Source organism: Danaus plexippus, assembly GCF_018135715.1.
Source record: "Danaus plexippus chromosome 13 unlocalized genomic scaffold, MEX_DaPlex mxdp_15, whole genome shotgun sequence".
In the NCBI taxonomy this organism is placed as follows: Eukaryota; Metazoa; Arthropoda; class Insecta; order Lepidoptera; family Nymphalidae; genus Danaus; species Danaus plexippus.
Window position 1 is genome coordinate 1,464,399 of NW_026869849.1, and position 19,788 is coordinate 1,484,186.

Genomic DNA, 19,788 nt, shown 5'->3' on the forward strand with positions numbered 1-19,788 from the left:
TGTCTCCTTTGTCATGCTTGCTTTAACGATTTTAATATAAATAAGAGGTCCATATAACTGTTTACCGTAATGTATGGTAGAAAAAAAAAGTAAGCCTTCGAAAGCGTAGCAAGAGCTACAAAATCGTAGTATGAGTTAAAACTGCTATTTATTTAGGATATATAATACATAATAAACGTTTCATCATCAAGATCTAAATAACATACCGCTCATCCATATTAATATCAAAACCTATATGAAAGGAAATCCCTGGAGATATCACGTGTAAATGAAGTTAGTAAACATCATTAGATCGACTTCTCAAACATTCACGGTCGGCGATCTAAACACACAAGTGACATCAAATATCTACTTTAATATCTCATGTTTTTAGATATCTTATACTTCAAACGATATTTTAAATCCTAACGGAATATGGTAAAGTATTAAAATTAATTATTTATAATTATGTATTTTTTTAAGACCTATTATGATTTCAGTTGTCTATTTGATAAAGTAAAGTTTTTTTATTTTTCTGATTTTAAATCCTCTCTAAAAATAAATATACCAAAAAATATATAAATAAATTGTTAATGTTATTATTCCAGTAAAAACTTCTCTATTTTATAGACAAACAGAAAAAAATACTTGTGTCATATTAAATTTAAACTAAAAGCCGACTCTGTCCCATTTAATTTGTAAGTTTATATATATTTAAGTATTTTATTTTATTGAATAAAATATCCAAATAAACATAACTTTTTTTTTCAAGTTTAAATTCACTAAGTAATACTCGTACAATAGTCTTCTAACTATAGCTACGCTAACTATATTATAAAAAATAAACATCTAAAACTTATAAAAAAATATTAATATCATTGGTCATGAAAACTGCGATATATATTTCCCTTATATGGAAAAAATATCACTTTGATGAGTAATAAAATAATATTTTTATAATGATAAAAAAAACGTTAAATTACGTTAGAATCTTTCCAAAAAACCCCCTATATTTTTATACAATGTATGAGCGCATTTAGAATAACTCCCTTCAACGCCATTTAACGTCGTCCGTCCAAAATTGAAAAATTAAAAAAAGAAATGTGAAAAATGAATAACGAAAAACGAAAATATAAAAATAAATAATACAGTTTTATTTTCTTATTATTTACGAACCTATCGAATAAGAAATGACATCATTTGTGACACTTATTTAATTTCATTATTGAACTGTTCATTCCTCAATACTAACAACTCTTCCTTACTAATTTAGCTAAAATAATTAAAAATGTATCTATTTTTCTAGCAACATACTATTAAAAAGATCTTAATAATATCAAAAAAAACGAATTTCTTTAGAACTGAAGTAAACTAAAAAATATTTATTATTTTTTTAAATCAGTATTTCCTATTTTTCTTGTACTGAATTACTTGGAGTTAACTATACGATACACATTTTTATAAATGACAAAATTAATAATTTACGCAATAACAGTTTATAAACTGTCAATTACTATATAGTATTGTGTGTAAAATTTCTTTGTAAGATATGATTAATCCAAAAATATTTGTATAACAATTTGAAAACCTATGAGCACTACGTAATGGAAAACGTGACAAGATTGTAAGTTCAATGTGCAATATTTTGTAAATTAATAATGTCAAATGCTCATCCGGCAAGTCGTATCTTCCGTAAATATATTATAAATGAAAAGATTCATCTCTCTTTAAAAACAGCTGGTACAATGTGACATCAAACAAGTGGTAAACACACATATATATATATATATATGACGGCGCCTCGTTTTTGAATTAGTTTAGTAATAAACCTTATAAGTAATTCAGTCGATTTGTTTCATAAAAAATTATGAGTGGCCGGTTCCGAATAGGGTAGCTATTGTCACTGGGAGTGATGACGGGCATAATGCTATGAACAGCCGTCAAACGAAGAGCACAAATCTAACCTATTGGCTCATAATCCATTTTCATCTTATTATTTGAGTGTGATTCTAAATATACTTGTAAAGAAATCGAGTAATAAGATAATGGACAGTACAAGTGTGCGCTTATTTTGAGTTCCAATCGTTACAACGCCCATGATGTATATGTATAGTCAAGACAGCCATGAGGCACCATCCTGACGTTCCTATATGTATATATGCTCCAAATTTGGACAAATTTAAATAATATATCAGTGCTTATTTTCAAAATCGTTTACTTATCGCTTGAGTACCAAACGCTTATATGTTTGTTCTCTTTGCTCTCGACTTTGTAAGATGGAATTACGGTTAATGATCAACGTAATCGATACTGGTCTGGTTAATATTTTTTAAGAAGTTTCATATCTTAATTTAAATTTCAGATCGTTCTGTAGATGTTAATATTTGACTAATTTAATAGGAAATACTAATATATATATATATATATATATATATATATATATATATATATATTCTTAGAAATAAGATAAGAATTGACTTTTAAAAAAATAACATTCGATACAATTCCACTATTAATTTATTAAATTTACACAAGAATAAAAACAATTCTAAATGAATAACTTTCAACTATCTTGATTTAAACTAATCGTTAAATGAAATCCGAATATAACACAATCGAAATATTTAAACACACTTCGAAAATCTACTAACGACTAAACTATCACACCAACGCGCGTTACGAACGAAAAAGAGCCCTGATGTCCTCTGACAACTGCTTATATGTCGTTTGAGTCTCTCCTACCCTCTCATATTCCTAAAATATATATAAGTGTGTAGCGTATCTACTTATTTATTTATTTAAATAATTTATTTATTTAAATAAATTGTTTATTTAAATAATTTATTTATTTATCTATTTATTTATTAACATATATCAAGAATAACTCCGACACGATAAATATTAAAACATTTATTTATTCAAACATTATTTTATATGTCACAGTTGTGCATTGGAAACACACACTCTGTCGACGCATCTATTTAATTTTATAATATCTTGTAAAACTTCAATGCGCTCGCTCTGACCGCTGAGCGGCCAAAGGTCAGAGCGAACCGGCCTATTGCTCGCGAATCCCACGTCACTCGTTGACCGGTAGCGGTAATTAGTAGCTGTGCGATTCGTGTCGATACTTTAAATCTTTTTCACTGATTATATTTTATGTTACTCTATTCTTCCTATTCTCCTTCGTTGTATAATTTATCTGAACTTTTTGTGGTGTCATACTGACTGTGTTCCTGGTATTTTCTTTGTGTTAATAAATAATAAATCTTGGAATAAAACTGTCATTACCATAAGTGTTTAAAATATAAAGCAGTTTTCATCACTTCTATTATTATACGATATTTATTATTAAAACCTTAAGCTGTTCAGAAAATATTGCTGTTCGAGTTCACATAAAATCCACATTTGATGAATATTTCGAGGCCGCGATGAAAGTTTAAAATTCTGATATTGAACTTTAAATAATCAAGTAGTTATATGAGAAAATCGACCGTTCGACGATATATACCTTACGTAATATTCTAAATATATACTGTACAAAATAAGTATCCTTAATGCAAAATGAAATAAGACACTGTTAAGACGTCCTTATATTAATATATGATACGCAAAGGCAGTTTTGACAAATAAATTACAAGTTTTTATAACTGTAACTCAGGACTTTCTTATTTACTTTTTATTGAGTAATATGTTGTAGTTCAACTTGTATTATTTGTATGAAAATAATACAAGTTTTAAAAAACATATCATACATACAACACCCATTCTGTAGACACTAATTACATTCTCGTAGCACCAGCTAAGACGTCGTAGCACCTTCTACGTACACGTAGCAGATGCTACGAATGGTTAGGTGAAACGGATTCCCGTCATTCGAGTTCTGATAATAAATATCTCGTATACCTCAAATAATAGAACATTTCCTTCATTTATAATAATTCGTTATACTCTACCGTCATGTTAAACGAGCAATTTATGTAGCACGTGCCGCTGTGGGGAACTCTGGGATACGATAAATTGCAATTATGGCCAACCTCAATTAGGTACTGATAGCAATTTTATTTCTTCATAAGTAAGCAAGAAATGGAACTTTCAGAATATTTTAAATAATATTTTGATAATGAAGAATTTGAATTTAACATAGCAACAAGACTTTTATTTACATTTATTTTTATGCATTATATTTACATTTATTAGTTTAATATTTATTAATCCGCAGTCGATAATTGCTAAATTACACATTTTATTGTTTGTTAAACCAATTATATGATGTGTATGCAATCATTAAGACTGAACTATTTCGAAAACCAAAAGTTTACTGGATTGCTATTAAAATAAACATCTCAAGGAAATCAATTAATATATTCTTAATATTATTTATGATGTTAAAAAAATATATATTAAATTCGTAGAAAATACAAAGAAATCAGCCTTAATAAACAGATGCTTGAGACGTTTTTCTAATCACGACTTAAACGTTAGAGGAAATAATACCAGGTCAAGGCTGAGACGTGAGAGTTAAACGGGGGTTTCGTTAATGACAATATAATTTATTAATGAAAATAATAGGTTTTATAGCCGAGTAATAAAGAAAACACTTACTAAATTGAATTAATATATACTTTAATTCAATTGTCATGACTTGAATTTTGTTTTGTATATTTTTCATTCCTTGGTATGATACATTATATGTTGAAAGAACTACTTATAGTAGATATTTAAATAATTTAATTAAACATTATTAATAAACGGTCAACAAAGATGAATAAAACAGCGGTTCGGGTTTAAGATGTTGTAAGCTTATATTTTTTGTATATTTTCTTCAACATAACCCAAAATGGGTAAAAATTTTAAAATATTTCTTCAGAAATACATATATACTAAACAATACTTCTTTGTGACAATTAAAATAAAATCATGACTATTTAAAATATATAAAATTTTATTCATTATAAAGGACACTGTTAGTTAAACGTAAGAAATCTCCATTCGAATACAAAATTGAGATATTCAAAAAAAAACATTTTTATTTTTAATAATAACATTAACATATGTACATACATTTTTTCAAATAGAGATTTATTAATAACTCATTAATAACTCGATTCAATATTCGTCTTGTCTTTTAATTCGGTAGTTATTCAGTTCCTTTAGATACAAGAACTTAATGTTGTAAAATTTTCTCCCTTCACTCAACTCCATCTTTTACGTTTAGAATTAAATAAGAGTATTATTTTCTTCCCCATTTATTTGAGTCATTATTCGTACAATATATCTTCTATCTGTGACGTCATTCATTTGTTTTTTAACAAGTAGGATACCAGATACATAGAATTGATTACAGCATAACAGAATAACTAAAACTTAATATTTAAATATATCAATGACGTTATTTATTTCTATCGAAGTCATATAAAACCACATGTGGTTGTAAATTTGCCTAAAATATACGTTCAACAATTAAAATTATTTAAAATCCTCGTCTATCCTTATGTAATAAGTATAATTACATTTTAAAATGAGCCTAAAGTAAAGGTATCTGAATTCAAACACTGAAAATTAAACATTCCACACAATTTTGAGGTAACGTTCAATTCATTAACATGTAAAATTTCAAAAATACATATTTCATAATATGTAACAACACGGACTCGACAAACTTTATGACTGTAGCGTTTTAGTGCGGACGTGTGACAATTCCCTCTGAGATAATGGTCCTGAAACACGGCTTTAATATCAACTGAGCTGCGCTTATGTTAAATTAAGCGTAATTATATTTTAACATGAAGTGTTCTTTTATTATGCAAATAATTCACAATTTTATCGTAAGAATTAAAATAAAGTACCAATAATAAAAACTAAAAGGAAGGTAGTTGGATTTATCCAATATAATTTATGATATCCTTAATAAAAAATGTTATACGAAGTTTAGACCGTTATTCAATGTTTCTGAGAATTATATCTGCTTGTCTTATATGTGACAACGTTATCCTACTATTTCTTTAACATACTTCAAAAAAAGTTTTTTTTTTATGTATGTATTACTGCAACGATTGTATGTATTACTGCAACGATTTGGGTAATTTACAGCTACTCTGATCATAGAAAATAGTGACCGTGATTGTTCGTTAGTGTTATTGTTTAAAAGGTTTAAAAAAACTCGAGAAATATCTGACAAAACATGGTTAATATTGACAAAAGGAGATAAATGGGCAACCAAGAGCTCTTCATCAACTTCAGTGACGTTACACATCATACAAAGATATAAAGAATATATTTTATTTATTTATTATTATTGATTTAAAATTTCCTACTATATTGTGTTTCATATTTTTATTAAATTTGATCAATATTTTTAACTTCCCGCAATGTTATATTAATGAAAATAATAGGACATATTATTTGGACATTTGAAAATTTTAAATATATTTTCATGAACTTAAACATTTTTTAAAGCGAGCAATATGAATGTTGATACATCTCCACCACTCCAACGTTTGTCAACCTTAATTATTTCGTAATAATGGAACAGTATTATTTTTTCCTTAAAATAGAATAAAATTAGTAACTGTAATTATTATTAATTTTCTTTTATTTGCTATCTGGCCAGATAGACGTTATCTTGTCGCTTCAATAAAACTAATATATTTCTAAAGTCTCAGATCTCATTAGATCTCATTATTGTCTTGTGCTAATCGTATCACTCCGGCTACTACCTTGCTAAGGGTTATTAACCAACTATTAATTTGTATGATAAAATCCTTCATTCCGATCGTTAGAAACAATAATAGCGTAGACAGTGTCACGCTACTGTAGAATTATACGACCTTTGTGAGCTGTTATATATCGTTAGTGTTTACTGTAGTGCTAGTTGAGATACCTTGCTAGACAGCTTTCCTAAATATACACTGGGATATTAAATAATATAGAATTTAGTTCGAATTTATTTATCAAGCGCGTGACATCAGCCCATTATTAAATTCTTTATTTTTATTAAGTGTTTGTTATTCCCGTAAAGTATTTTTTTACACATGACTCAGTCTAGCTCAACAAGCGCTTGTTGGATTATGGTGTACATGATACGAATCGAATAATTTTTGATTTTTTTTTAATAATAAATTATGATCTGCTATATCAAACGGTTTTCTTAAGTCCGCATATATTGAATTTACTTCTTTAAGTAAAGTAAAACACAATATAATAATGATTACGGTTACTATAAAGGAACCGAAACGAAGGGGTCATTTAAATATAAAATAATAAAAAACGCGTAGTATTCGAAAGACTTGGTTTCATTTACAGCAAAGTAAATTTTTTGGGGGAGGGAGGGTAGGAGAAGATTTGCAAAATATGGAAAAGATAAGGATGTGTGAATCTTTCAAATGAAAAAAACATATTGTAAGGAAGCTACTGGTTTATGCCGGAGAGATGAATTTTTCTAAATATTGTTAAAACTGATTGAATTTACTTAATAAAGAAAAACAACTGTGTATATGAAATCTGCTCGAGATTACAAAGAAAATTATTTAGGAAAAGGTCTCAATACTGTAGGAGTTCATGATATGTTTTAAGGGTGCACCATATGGAAGGAATGTCCGTTAGTCACTAATTATGTCACCTAGAGGACTATTAATCTGATAACCTTATGATATATACTATGTCTTATCGACTTGCGGTTTTCCCTAAATTTACGCTGAATTAATACAAGAACTAGATATTATTAGACGATCTTTTTGAAATTAAAAAACTATTATATTATACTATAGATATGAGAGATCTAGGTTTGATGAAATTCAGAAAACTTTAATAACCAAAAATGCTTTTCATAAAAAAAACTATTCAAATTAAATTTCCAAACTAAACGGATTTCAATATAATACTGAAACTTAAAGTTGTGAAAAAAATAAGATGCTCAAAGGTAAAAGTTTTTCTGTCGTGTGGCTATTATAAAAAGCTAATAACTTACTGGAAAATAGTAGAGAAAATCTAAATTTTATATTTTTGGCATCGTCTGAGTAAGCACTCTATATGTAATAAATAAAACCAAAGTTATAATCAGTTAGTAGAAATTTTGGAATAATTCAATTTCTAAGAAATGCATCAGATAATGTTTTTAAAATTTTCCGATAATTATTTTACGAACAGAACTATAATCGGGACATGGAAACACATATTTGGACAAAAAGATTGACACAGTTGGATTTCTCTTTACCACGTTCGCGATTTTTCCATTTCTTAAATATCCAAGCTCTTAGTGACAGGTAAAGAATTAGTATATATATCGAAAGCACATTTTTTTAGAATATTGGAGCTGGCTCCTCTGACCCAGAAGACTTACTGGCATTTAATGATTAAGGATGTTTTAAAATAACCTTCTCTTCTAAAAATAATTTTTCAACGAATGAAACTTATCACGAAGACAAGGAAAACTCAACCCTGTTTTGTTTAAAGCTACGAATTCTTTCTAAATATTTCAAAAAAGATAACTCACTTTTCTTGAATCCCATTTAAATTTTTAGCACCTCAAGTTCTTTATTTGGTATTTCAAGTTTTTTCATTTCTGTGCCCTGTAATAGAGTTTTTAGACTAGCACATGGCACAGAAGACCTTTTGCACTGAGGTAATAACATAATTATGCACTTAATATGAATATAAAAAAAATATTGTAACCTGTTTTTCTTTGAGGGCAATAATTTATTATTGTTATTGTTTTGTTTTGTAGTAGAGTTAATTTGACGGTCCTTAGAAATTTTTCAAAAATATTTTTGTTGCATAATATTAAGTTTCATTATTAACGGATTAATTTTTGAAGTCATTTAATAGCTTAGTTTCCATTAATAATTTTGTCACTTCGTTCCCGCAAAATTATTAAACTTAAATTATCCATTTAATTACGTAATGGATTTTTCGTGATATTTTCTGTGATTTTTTCTTTTTCTTTAATAATTATAACGATTTACGTGAAGTAAATATCTCATTCTTCAAACTTCTGAATAGTGGTGAATTTATGTATAAATTCTGTATAAATTTTGTCGTTTTAATCACGATGAAAACTATTGTTTACTGACTGATAATAAGATATAAATAGCAAGCTTTTCCAAAAAAAATACATAATATTTTAAAGTTTTACATGGTTGTGTTTGACACTTAATGAGTAATACGGGATCTGGTGGGGTTGTCTAATTGAAATTTGATTACAACTAACACGTCCGAGGTGAAGGTTACGACGGGTTACGTTAAATTGGTCAACATATTATTCACAAAACACGTGACGGATATTGTTGCTACCTAATGAGATCTATGACTTGCGTGAGTTTTATTCATTTAAATGAAACTAATATTTTTCGGATATACTACGCGGATACTATCCGAAAAATATTAGTTTCATTTAAATTGTTGCTACCTGTTTTCAAGCTAATCAATAAGTTGTCACATGAAGATTCCCAGTCAAATTTCCGAAGTGCTTGGATTTTTTGATAGCAACAATTAACCCCCTACCCATCTTTTTATCCCATAATAATAACCCATGCCCGATTAGTAATCCAACTTTTGAAGGTACCAACGAATGCCATATACCTTTGATATCGATTGTTGAAAAGCCTTAAACTGTTTCTGCCGACCAAGATACAAAAATTTACTCTTAAAATGTTTGAAGAAATATGTGAATTCTCGAAACTAAAGACTGCTCATCTCCCTTAAGTTCAAAAAATAGAGTACACTAGAACAAAGTCACTCAACTCTCAAGGAATATTTAAAATTATATATAATAGAAAATTCAGGAACATTGACATTTGACAAACATATGCGTACACAACAACACATCCCCACAGAGCATAGTTAGGCTAAATTATTGCGTTATTAATATTTACATATTATTATTTATGTTAGTATAAACTTGAAATTAAATAATAAAATATTTCACGATGTTTAACCAATATTTTATTTTAACGGATCTATGTATATCGGCCTGACTTGATGGAAGTGACACTTCGCTGAAATATTCATACAGTACCATAGTTGATATGGGCGCAAATATATAACGATCAAAACAAGCTATCGAAATAAGTCTAAGAAAACAAAAAATACATACCTATAACTATACACGCAACATTAAATCACTAACATTTAATAATCAAATTACTAAACATTTTTTTTAAAAGCCATTGAATACGTATTGGATAATAGGACCGTAAATAACTTATTGCGTGGCAATTATTATGACTAATAATTTAAAAAACTTAAAATTCCTCTCCAATAATCATAATAACAGTTATTAATTATTCTCATTAGAATTAAATTAAACAATATAAGAATCTTTAATTAATATTATTAGTAAACTACTTTAACAGGATCCTAGCTTTTAGCCTGAATACACAGATTACTGTCTCTTTCATTTGATCTCAAATCCCCTTTGTTGATACAATCACGTCTGAGCTTAGAACTGCAACAAGGGTTGGAAGAGGTCTCGTGGTTATTAAATACAAGAATAACTGTATTATATTACAGTTGATTAAAAGGTTCTATATCCGGCGGACTTTAGAATGTCAATAATAAAATATTATTCAAAATACAACAAATAATCTTAACATCTTCAAATACGTAAGTGTCACATTCAAACAACAAGTTATTCTTTTACGACAAACATTAACAATAAGTAAAAGTTAATGCGGTCTAGAATTTTCTCATGCACTAACTACGATACAATCGTTAAGATAAATCGCAGCAGGAAGCTGAGCTGGGTCAAGGTTACTCAGTCTTGGAGATTGTGATCATCTATGTATTATTTGTGTCATGTATTTAACATATATTTATAAAATTTATCAAGTTAGCTCGTCTTCAAATTGAAGTTGTACTTAATGAGATCTAAGATTTTCGCGAGTTTTATTCATATAAATGAAACTAATATTTTTCGGATAAACTACGCGGATTTTTATTAAGTTAAAAGTTTCCAGCAACTTTTGCTGAAAAGTAACCGAAACGTAGGGATTATGTAGACTTTAAATAATAAAAATCCGCGTAGTTTATCCGAAAAATATTAGTTTCATTTAAATGAAGTTGTACTTCACCATGAAAATTTACATTCAAAAACCGTGGAAGCGTAATGAAAACAACGACCTATAGAACGTTATGGACGAGAGAATTAAAAATGTTGATGAAGTCTCTATGAATGTATTAAGAAATGAAATAATCAATAAAGAATTTTCTTCTAACATATCACCAGTCATTATGACAATTAATGCACAATAGCTAATTCATGAAGGGATATAATTAATTTTTAGATTACACGTTGAGATTCTGTTCTTGAGATTATTGTATATATATGTACATGACATACTCGTATGTCTTACCTGAAAAATAATATAATGCAAACACTTCTCATGTGTGTATTTAATATGTGATATTATATTTCTGCAGCTAACAATCCGGGTCGAGATTATTCCATACAGATATCGATCAAGGAGACAATGCGTGCATCATAAAACTTTATTTCCCTCCAGCAAATATTTTTATTTTAATAACGATAATAAAACGACACCTAGTAATTAATCAACGTTCCAGAAAATCGTAAAAACTATTAATATTTTGTTAGTTTCCTTAGTAATTAATACGTGATAGCATATATATCGGCGCTAGCAGCTTCAATGACGGATGCAACATGAAAATAACTTAAGGCTGTCATCAATTACGATAACAACTTATTGGTCGTCGTTACTATTGTTAAAAGTAAAACGAAATCAAAGACTTTTTAAAGGGAGAATAGAACTATGTTTGATTTCTGGTATAAATACGACGTCTGGACGCACGACAGCGGACTGCAGAGTTCAGCGAGTGCGGATCATAAAGAATGTGATTATGAAGAACCTTCGAGAAATACAAGAACATTTAGAAGAATTGAAGTTTCATTTTAAAATATCTGGAACGCACTGAAACAAGTGACTTTAGTGACGCCAGCAAGCTGGCGTCCTCTTTACAATAATGAATTCGTAATAAATCTAATATATACATATGTTTATTTTATGTTTTATAATGGCCCATTGAGTTATGTTCACCATAACAATCAGTTTTAGACTAAGACAACAAGAACAAATTGAACCGAACTTTACCATGTTTTATCTTTTATTTTACCTCCGTATTTAAAATTGCAATTTTCTAATAATTTAAATGAAACTAATATTTTATATACTCGCGAAAGTCTTAGATCTCAGTATACTTTCGAATCATGTTCATAGACCTTTTTCTTATCTAGAAGGAAGAGTTACGCGGACCAACAAAACATCCTGACTGAGGATTAGCGAACTAGACATGAATGTAATGAAATAAAATAATATCGAGTCAAAAATCAAGGTTATATATTTCGAAACTATTTTAAGATATTAACTTAAGGAGAATTCTAAATGGATTAAATGACTTATAAAACGTAATTCTACTGAAACTTTACATGTTTTATTAAAGAGACATCGTAAGTACGTGAATTACTTTTGTGACACATTGTTCAATTCTCTTTGTGCGTGTCATTTATTTGAATGAACCGACACAAAATTTGTTTGTTTGAAAGGAATTTACTCAAAGATACCAATTTATATGCGAAAAAATGGTTGTACCTTTCTGATGTTATCGAATGTATTAGTTATTTACGCAACTTTTAAACAATACCTCTTATGATAAGGTGCAGGATAGCAGACATGATTCATCAATATATAAGTAAATATCCTTGTAATTTAGTAAATATATTTGTACATTTTAATATAAAGATTTACTTTTAAACTAGATTATCCCTGCATAAGTATACGCTTTAGATAAAATTTAAGAAAAAATATAAAATTGTGCCGAAAAATTAAATTACAAAGTAATTTAGGAAAACAACTTTGCTTATTCTTGACACAGAAATTGGGTCGTCTAGAGAATGTTTACATTGACTTGTTTCAGTTTACGTGACAGCAAAAAATTTCAAATAGCATCGTATTACTTGTAAATTATATTTCCTTTAACATAGTATAATGGGCAATAAAGTAAAAACAACAGTTAATTTTGTTTATTATGAATAAGTTCATGTAAATAGTGAATTACCCCGATAACTTTTTTATCGCATCTAGCAACACTGAAGCAAATAACAGATACTAAATATTTTAATTTATAATTAAAAGTTAAGTGCCGCGTTATACTCTGTCATCTTATTGATCAACTTCTTTTGAGCCTTCAAATTAGCAATTTTTTTTTTTGTGAAAATATTACGCAATTGTAAAAATTTTCTTAACGTAATTTTTTTTCTGTGGTGTAATTTAAGAATTAATTAGGTTTTCTTATTTCACATCCCTATAAGTTTCTTGAATTTATCTGGTAAGAAATAACCATTGCGTCGCTTATTAGACTGCAAAACTAAGTCATCTTTCAAAATAGCTGATATAGGCCTAGGAGGTATCTTATTTCTTCTTCGAAGTTCTTCGAATTCTTTACCTTACTGCTATTATCACCTTAAATTAACACTACGTAGACGGTAGATTTTTTTCTGTCTAAATTTACAATGGACATGGAAAAAATCCGGCGCCATGAGACGTAAACGTTTCTTTCTACCTATATTATACCAATATATAAAATTTGACTGATATCAACCGGTTAGAGGATTTACAAAATTATATATTATTCCATATCTACGTTATATAAAGCTGTAACAACTATTTGGTTCAATCTCGGTTCAATTTAAAATAAAATAAAAACAGTACTTATGGACAGAATAAGTATATCCAGCACATCACTAACTGCGTTTAACCCTTAAGGACCGATCCTCACTATAAAGACGTTCACAGTTTTTCACGGTCCAATCTCGGTTTGATAAAATATTATGAAGTAAAAAATATATCTGTGCATTCATACTATCCGTAACAGTCAAGTTTCGCTCGAATCCCAGTCCAATCACGATCAGGTCAGAAGAAATTTTTCTTTGAGCGAGTTCGAACTTGTCAGGACATGAACCGATAGTGCGAATATTGTTTCGGGTTCAGTCAGCTATTACCCGCTAAAGCGATAAGTACATCAAATGCAATTAACTTCAATACATTAAGTATATTTTATTTTTAATTAAGTTTTAATTGTATTTGAATTATATTATAGTAAAATGAAATAAACTTGGATGCATCCACATTCACTTATTGCTTTATGTTTTTTTTTTCTTGATAATATTATCTTATTCATCAAGAAGAAGAGCTATAATTGCTTATTCTTCAGTCGAAAAGTTTGATAATATATTTTTACCCCAAATATTATAATAATTAATTATCTACAAGCCACATACTATATACATCAGACTTTGATTATTAGTAATGATAATTCAAGACTGAATCGTCAACTGAGTTAGATCGTATAATGTGAACATGATATGACTTTACCTGACCCAAATCGATCGAGAACGAACTGTGACCGGCTTCATAGTGAGGTTCGGCCCTAATCCAGCCCCATGGACACTGGCATTAAAACATATTTTTAAATATGGTGCATTCTTAATTTTACCTGTACAATGTATACCTAAGATCTAATTCTCAAAAAAGATTAAAATAAGACAAAAAAGGGGTGGTATCTGATCACTATAAAACTCCAATTACCTACGTGGACAATGACTCGTTTTATGCCTGATTAGGGGTTAAAAACTTATTTCTTTATGTAAATCAACCGCAAACTATATATGTTTCAATAAATAGTGTTAATAGTTTTCAAATGATAATTCATTTAGGAATATTCGCTACTTTCAGTGGGTAGTTGACATATTATTCGAATAAACACATATCTTCTTACTTTTGTCGATAAAAGGTTCAATAGTTTTAATTTATATACAGAACCCTTAAAGTGCACTGTACACTTTTAATTTTATATACGCGCGCTTTATATTTTTATTACTTTAATAGTTATATTTCTAAACTAAATTAAAATACAAATGGATTTCTAAAAAAATCTAAAAGTTTCTCCATCGTGGTTTTTAAAAAGCATGACGTCATCAATGCTGACGTCATAAATACATTTTTCTTGATTATCGCAGCCTCTCTGGCTTTATGAAGGGAAGGAATTCTTTATTTTGAAGAGATCCGATCGCTGCAACGGCTCGAGCTAGAATGTTTTTAACCTGTACTCTCGAGTCTAATCGTTTATATAATTATTGATTAGCCAAATAACAGGAACTGCGCCGATAAATACATATCCCAGATATATAAAATCAATAAGTAATATATTTTAATTTTTCAACTGAGTGAGTTCCATTTCAGAAAGTTTTTCGCTCAATCAAATACACAATAAACGTTATATACATTAAAACAAAACAAAACAAAACTAATACAATGTGTGGCCTGATTGTTATTAATAGTTTCGTTATGTCAAGAAAGTTTGATTATCTCTACTTCTTAGTTATAATCAAATACACTTTGTTTAGCTAATGTTATATATTGAAAAAGTTCATTATACCTTTTTGTGTTGTTTATTTGTTCGTGTGTTAACATTTACGTTTTCAGTAGGTCTGTTTGGCAAGCAACCGTTTTAATTTTCTCTTTAACAAACAAGCTTGCTGACGTTTCACATTCTTACGATGTTTAAAACATGTTACAAACGAAATACATACGACGCTTTGAAGGTGACAGTATGGGTGATGTTCTATAAACCATAGCAGAATGTAATTCTCTAGAACAAGTGGAAGAAAATAGAATAAATCATGTGCCTAACATAGAAATCTCCTTGGAGCTGGTATCTGAATATGAAAATTTTAATCTTATTTAGTTCAACAAGTCGAAGACAGAAATCAATGCATATACCACTAAAAATATAATTTCCAGTAACTCCAAAATCGTGGACATTCGCTTAGGATCAGTAAGAGTATAATTATGCTTTAGTTGACATTGCGAACGATGGTCCATTTCGGATTCCTTTGGGGAATAAGACTAAATTAGCCGCGAGAGGTATTGAGTACCGCTAGGCAGTATTTAACACCGGGATAACTTTCTTTCCTTATATAACGCATAGGTTCGACTGTACATGGAGTATTTCTTTCACCTCTGATCCGATGCCCCCAAAATTTCAGCGACTTCCATACAACGTCGGGTAGTTTGCATTGTTAACGATCCCGTTATTATGGACATTTACAATTCTCAAGATTAAGCAGTGACGTGAATTCTTATTGTGGGTTCTATCGTCTGTGTAATGGGAGATGATCTAAAGGATTGTTTGATAGAGTGCCGGCTTCACAATTTTACCATCGCAATCACTGCTTCAGGAACGGATAACATCCACAGCATGTAGATACTACTCATGATTAATTTGCCCTGAGATAATTTTATTCACTCACGTTCAAGTTGTGAAACGACCTTCCCCACGACATTTTTCCAAAAAGGTACAATATGTGTTTTTTTTAGTATATCCTTCAATTTCAAGGTCGGTGACGTTTTTCAATCCTCGTGCTCCAAATTCCCGTAACGATCACTCACCATCGAGTGGACTATTTGCTCGTTTCCCGTTAAGGGTGCATAAAAAATCTACTTTTTGCAAAATGTGATATCCAGCATAATCAAAATAAACCTTATATTTTCGATGACGTTGTACGAACTTTTTATGGTTAAGGTTATGTTTATTATAATTCGTTAAAAACATACAACTATTTGCTGGAGGGGAATATAGTTTTATGATGAGTGCATTGTCTCCTTGACCGACAACTGTACGGAATAATCTTGACCCGGATTGCTAGCTGCAACAGGAATATACAATTTTATGTCAAGGAAATAATTCAGAAGAATTTTAATTATAATATTTATCAGGCTTAGCGTTAGCTACATACAATGATATTTTTAAAAACAATATCTCATCATATAGAATTATATTACTCCAGAAATTTGTTGACGTAATATAAATATTACTTAATAATATTTGTTAATAAATATCTTAATCCGTTTATTAAGATTACGTTGTCAGGTAACGTTGTGTTTTTCACTTCTGCAGCTTTTAAAAGTAAATTTTCATGATGTATTAAATCTTACATATAAGGGCACAGGAACTTGATAAGTGTTATTAATATTCTATAAATAAATATAATATGTATGTTGACTACAATCTTATGAGAAAAGAAATATCATTTCTCCAATATTGATCAACTTTGAAACAGCTCGGCTTCCTGCTGCGATTTATCTTAACGATTATAGCGTAGTTAGTTCATGGGAAAACTCTGGAACGCATTAACTTTTATTTATTGTTAATGTTATTTGTATAGAAGTAACTACTTCTTGTTCGAACTTTTACATTTTACAACTCAAATAGTGTTGTTGTTAATTTTAGATACAAGATTATTACTAGCAACTGACAATCCTTGGTATATAGTCCTTGGTATATAGCGTTTAAATCAATTATCCTATAATATGACAAATTACTCAGTATAGTTAATAGCCAATAGAGGTCTTCCTATAAATTTTGCGCTCACTAAAACGCGATGTTACCAACAAAGTTGATTTAATATCAAATTAATCACACAGTAATATGTGTATTCAACGAACAGCAAGGTTAAAAATTAGTTCAGAAATTATTATAATTAAAAGTCTTATGTTGAAAGGAGGCTTGGCCGCTGGGATATCATGCTCTTATTTATATGTCAACAATAATTAAATCTTCTTAACACTAATGAGAATCACTTATCCATCTACTTAAAATAATATGACTTTTCCAGACGTGTTCTTGCTAGTAAACAGTTGTACTCACTTCACCGTAGCCTATTCACTGTCATAACTTTCAATTGGTATTCGACATATGCATCAACAAACATTGTGGGTATCATATATATTTTTTTTATCAATTATTAATACACTTATATAATTTAGTTGTTATATTACTAAATACTTTTTAAATTTCAACATACTGACTGGAGTCTTACGTTCGCAACCATCGATAATATCGTACCCAAACTCAACTTTTCGTCGTCGTTTTGTCAAAGTTGTTTTTTTTATTTGGCAATTTTATTTCACTTTTATATATGAGTCACTTTTCTATGTCCATTACACTCTATAGTGCCGTTATACGGATGAAAACGTGTCATTCAGAAAGACAGTGGCTTGAAGGATCAAGCACAGTTCACAATTACAGTGACTATGGCGTTCATAGTGTAGAATTTGCCGGGACATTTTCTCAAACGCCTTAAAGAAAGAATTGTCAGTGAGCTGACAGTGGCCAACACTAGAGTTGTTTTACTTTGTATACGTGGTCAGCGTGGCCGTCAATTATATTTGGAACTAAAGGAGACTGGTATCAAACTGGCTCCAACGAGGATAATATACTTAAAAATGAGAACACGATTTTTTAATAGAAATGAATGTTTGTTTGTTATTTTATTGAATCCTTTTGCACTCCAGCGGTCTTGAACATTTTTTTTTGTATTTGTTAGGTGTTAGTAGAGTGACGTTTTCGTGACATTTTTATGGCTTTCATTATACTAGATGACATATCATTACATAAGTTTATCACGTGGTTTCTTGATACCTTATGTGTGTTATAGTAAAATATTAGTTATAATGTTACTTTGTATATTAACTTATTTTAAGCATCAGAAGAATAAAGAATGTAAGGAATATTATCTTAAATTAAAACGAAAATAAAAGTTCTGTCCTTCCATCATGAATTATTTAAAGTTTTGGGTGAAGATGGTGCTGACGGGCGATCGTTCGTACTTTTTCTTTTAGTACTGACGAAAATATATTTAATATTTGTAATGCCCTAATAATATTCGAGACAAAAAGAAAATAAAACGAAATTAGGATATTGTAAAGATATACATTTTTATTTGGAATTTCGTTAGCTGAGTTGTTGAGTTTTCTTTGCTATCTTCTAGTCTCTTTCACTAGTTTTAGTCACATTTTGATACGATTTGACAGCGAACTCTAACAAATGCAACACAAATCAATATCAATACATATTATAAAACAAAGTCCCTCGCCGCGTCTGTCTGTCTGTCTGTTCGCGATAAACGGAAAAAGTACTGCATCGATGATCAAACAGTTATCCGGACCCGATAGCGTGATTCTCAAGGAAGGTTTTAGTATATAATTTGTTAAGTTTTTGTATTTACTTGTGTGTACATTAACGATATTTGTTGAAGATGTCGGGAAAACGTGAGCCGTCTGAGAGCTTTTAACGAAAACACTGCCTAAAGTCTTTGAGATATAACAAAATAATATATTGTGAAAATGTGTATCTTATATAGGTCTACAGAAAAATCCGCGGTGGCATATGTCTATATCTTAAGGATAACATGCTATATCCATTTTACAACTTCTAAAAATTGGCATTCCTAAAGCGTTTGTTGGAAAGCTATTTATATAAATACTAATAAATTACTTCATTTTCAAGCCTACATTAGTATCTGTAAATTACTTTTTAAATCCTTTAAATCGGGCGTACCATGTGAAAGTTATCTTAATATAAGTTTAATAATTCTCAAAATTAAATAGGCTATTTTATATTTTTTGTAAAGAGCACGTGCGAAGCCGGGGCTGGTACTTAGTATATAAAAATAGTGAAATCCAACAAACCACGCTCAAAACGCAAGGCAACATTGGGCAATTTAATAAAGCCTCTTAATAATTAATATTTCTCACATTGAAATTACCCTATAGTCGTCGTACTTTTTTACAAAATACTAACGGTTTGCCACTGTTCAACAAGTCTCACCGTCATCACAATAGCTGTAAAATTACTGAAACTTAAAGGAAATAGTAAGAATGTAAATAAAAACAGCAATAATATACGAAAAAAACTATGAATATGTTAGTCTCATATATAAGCTTGTTAAAAATA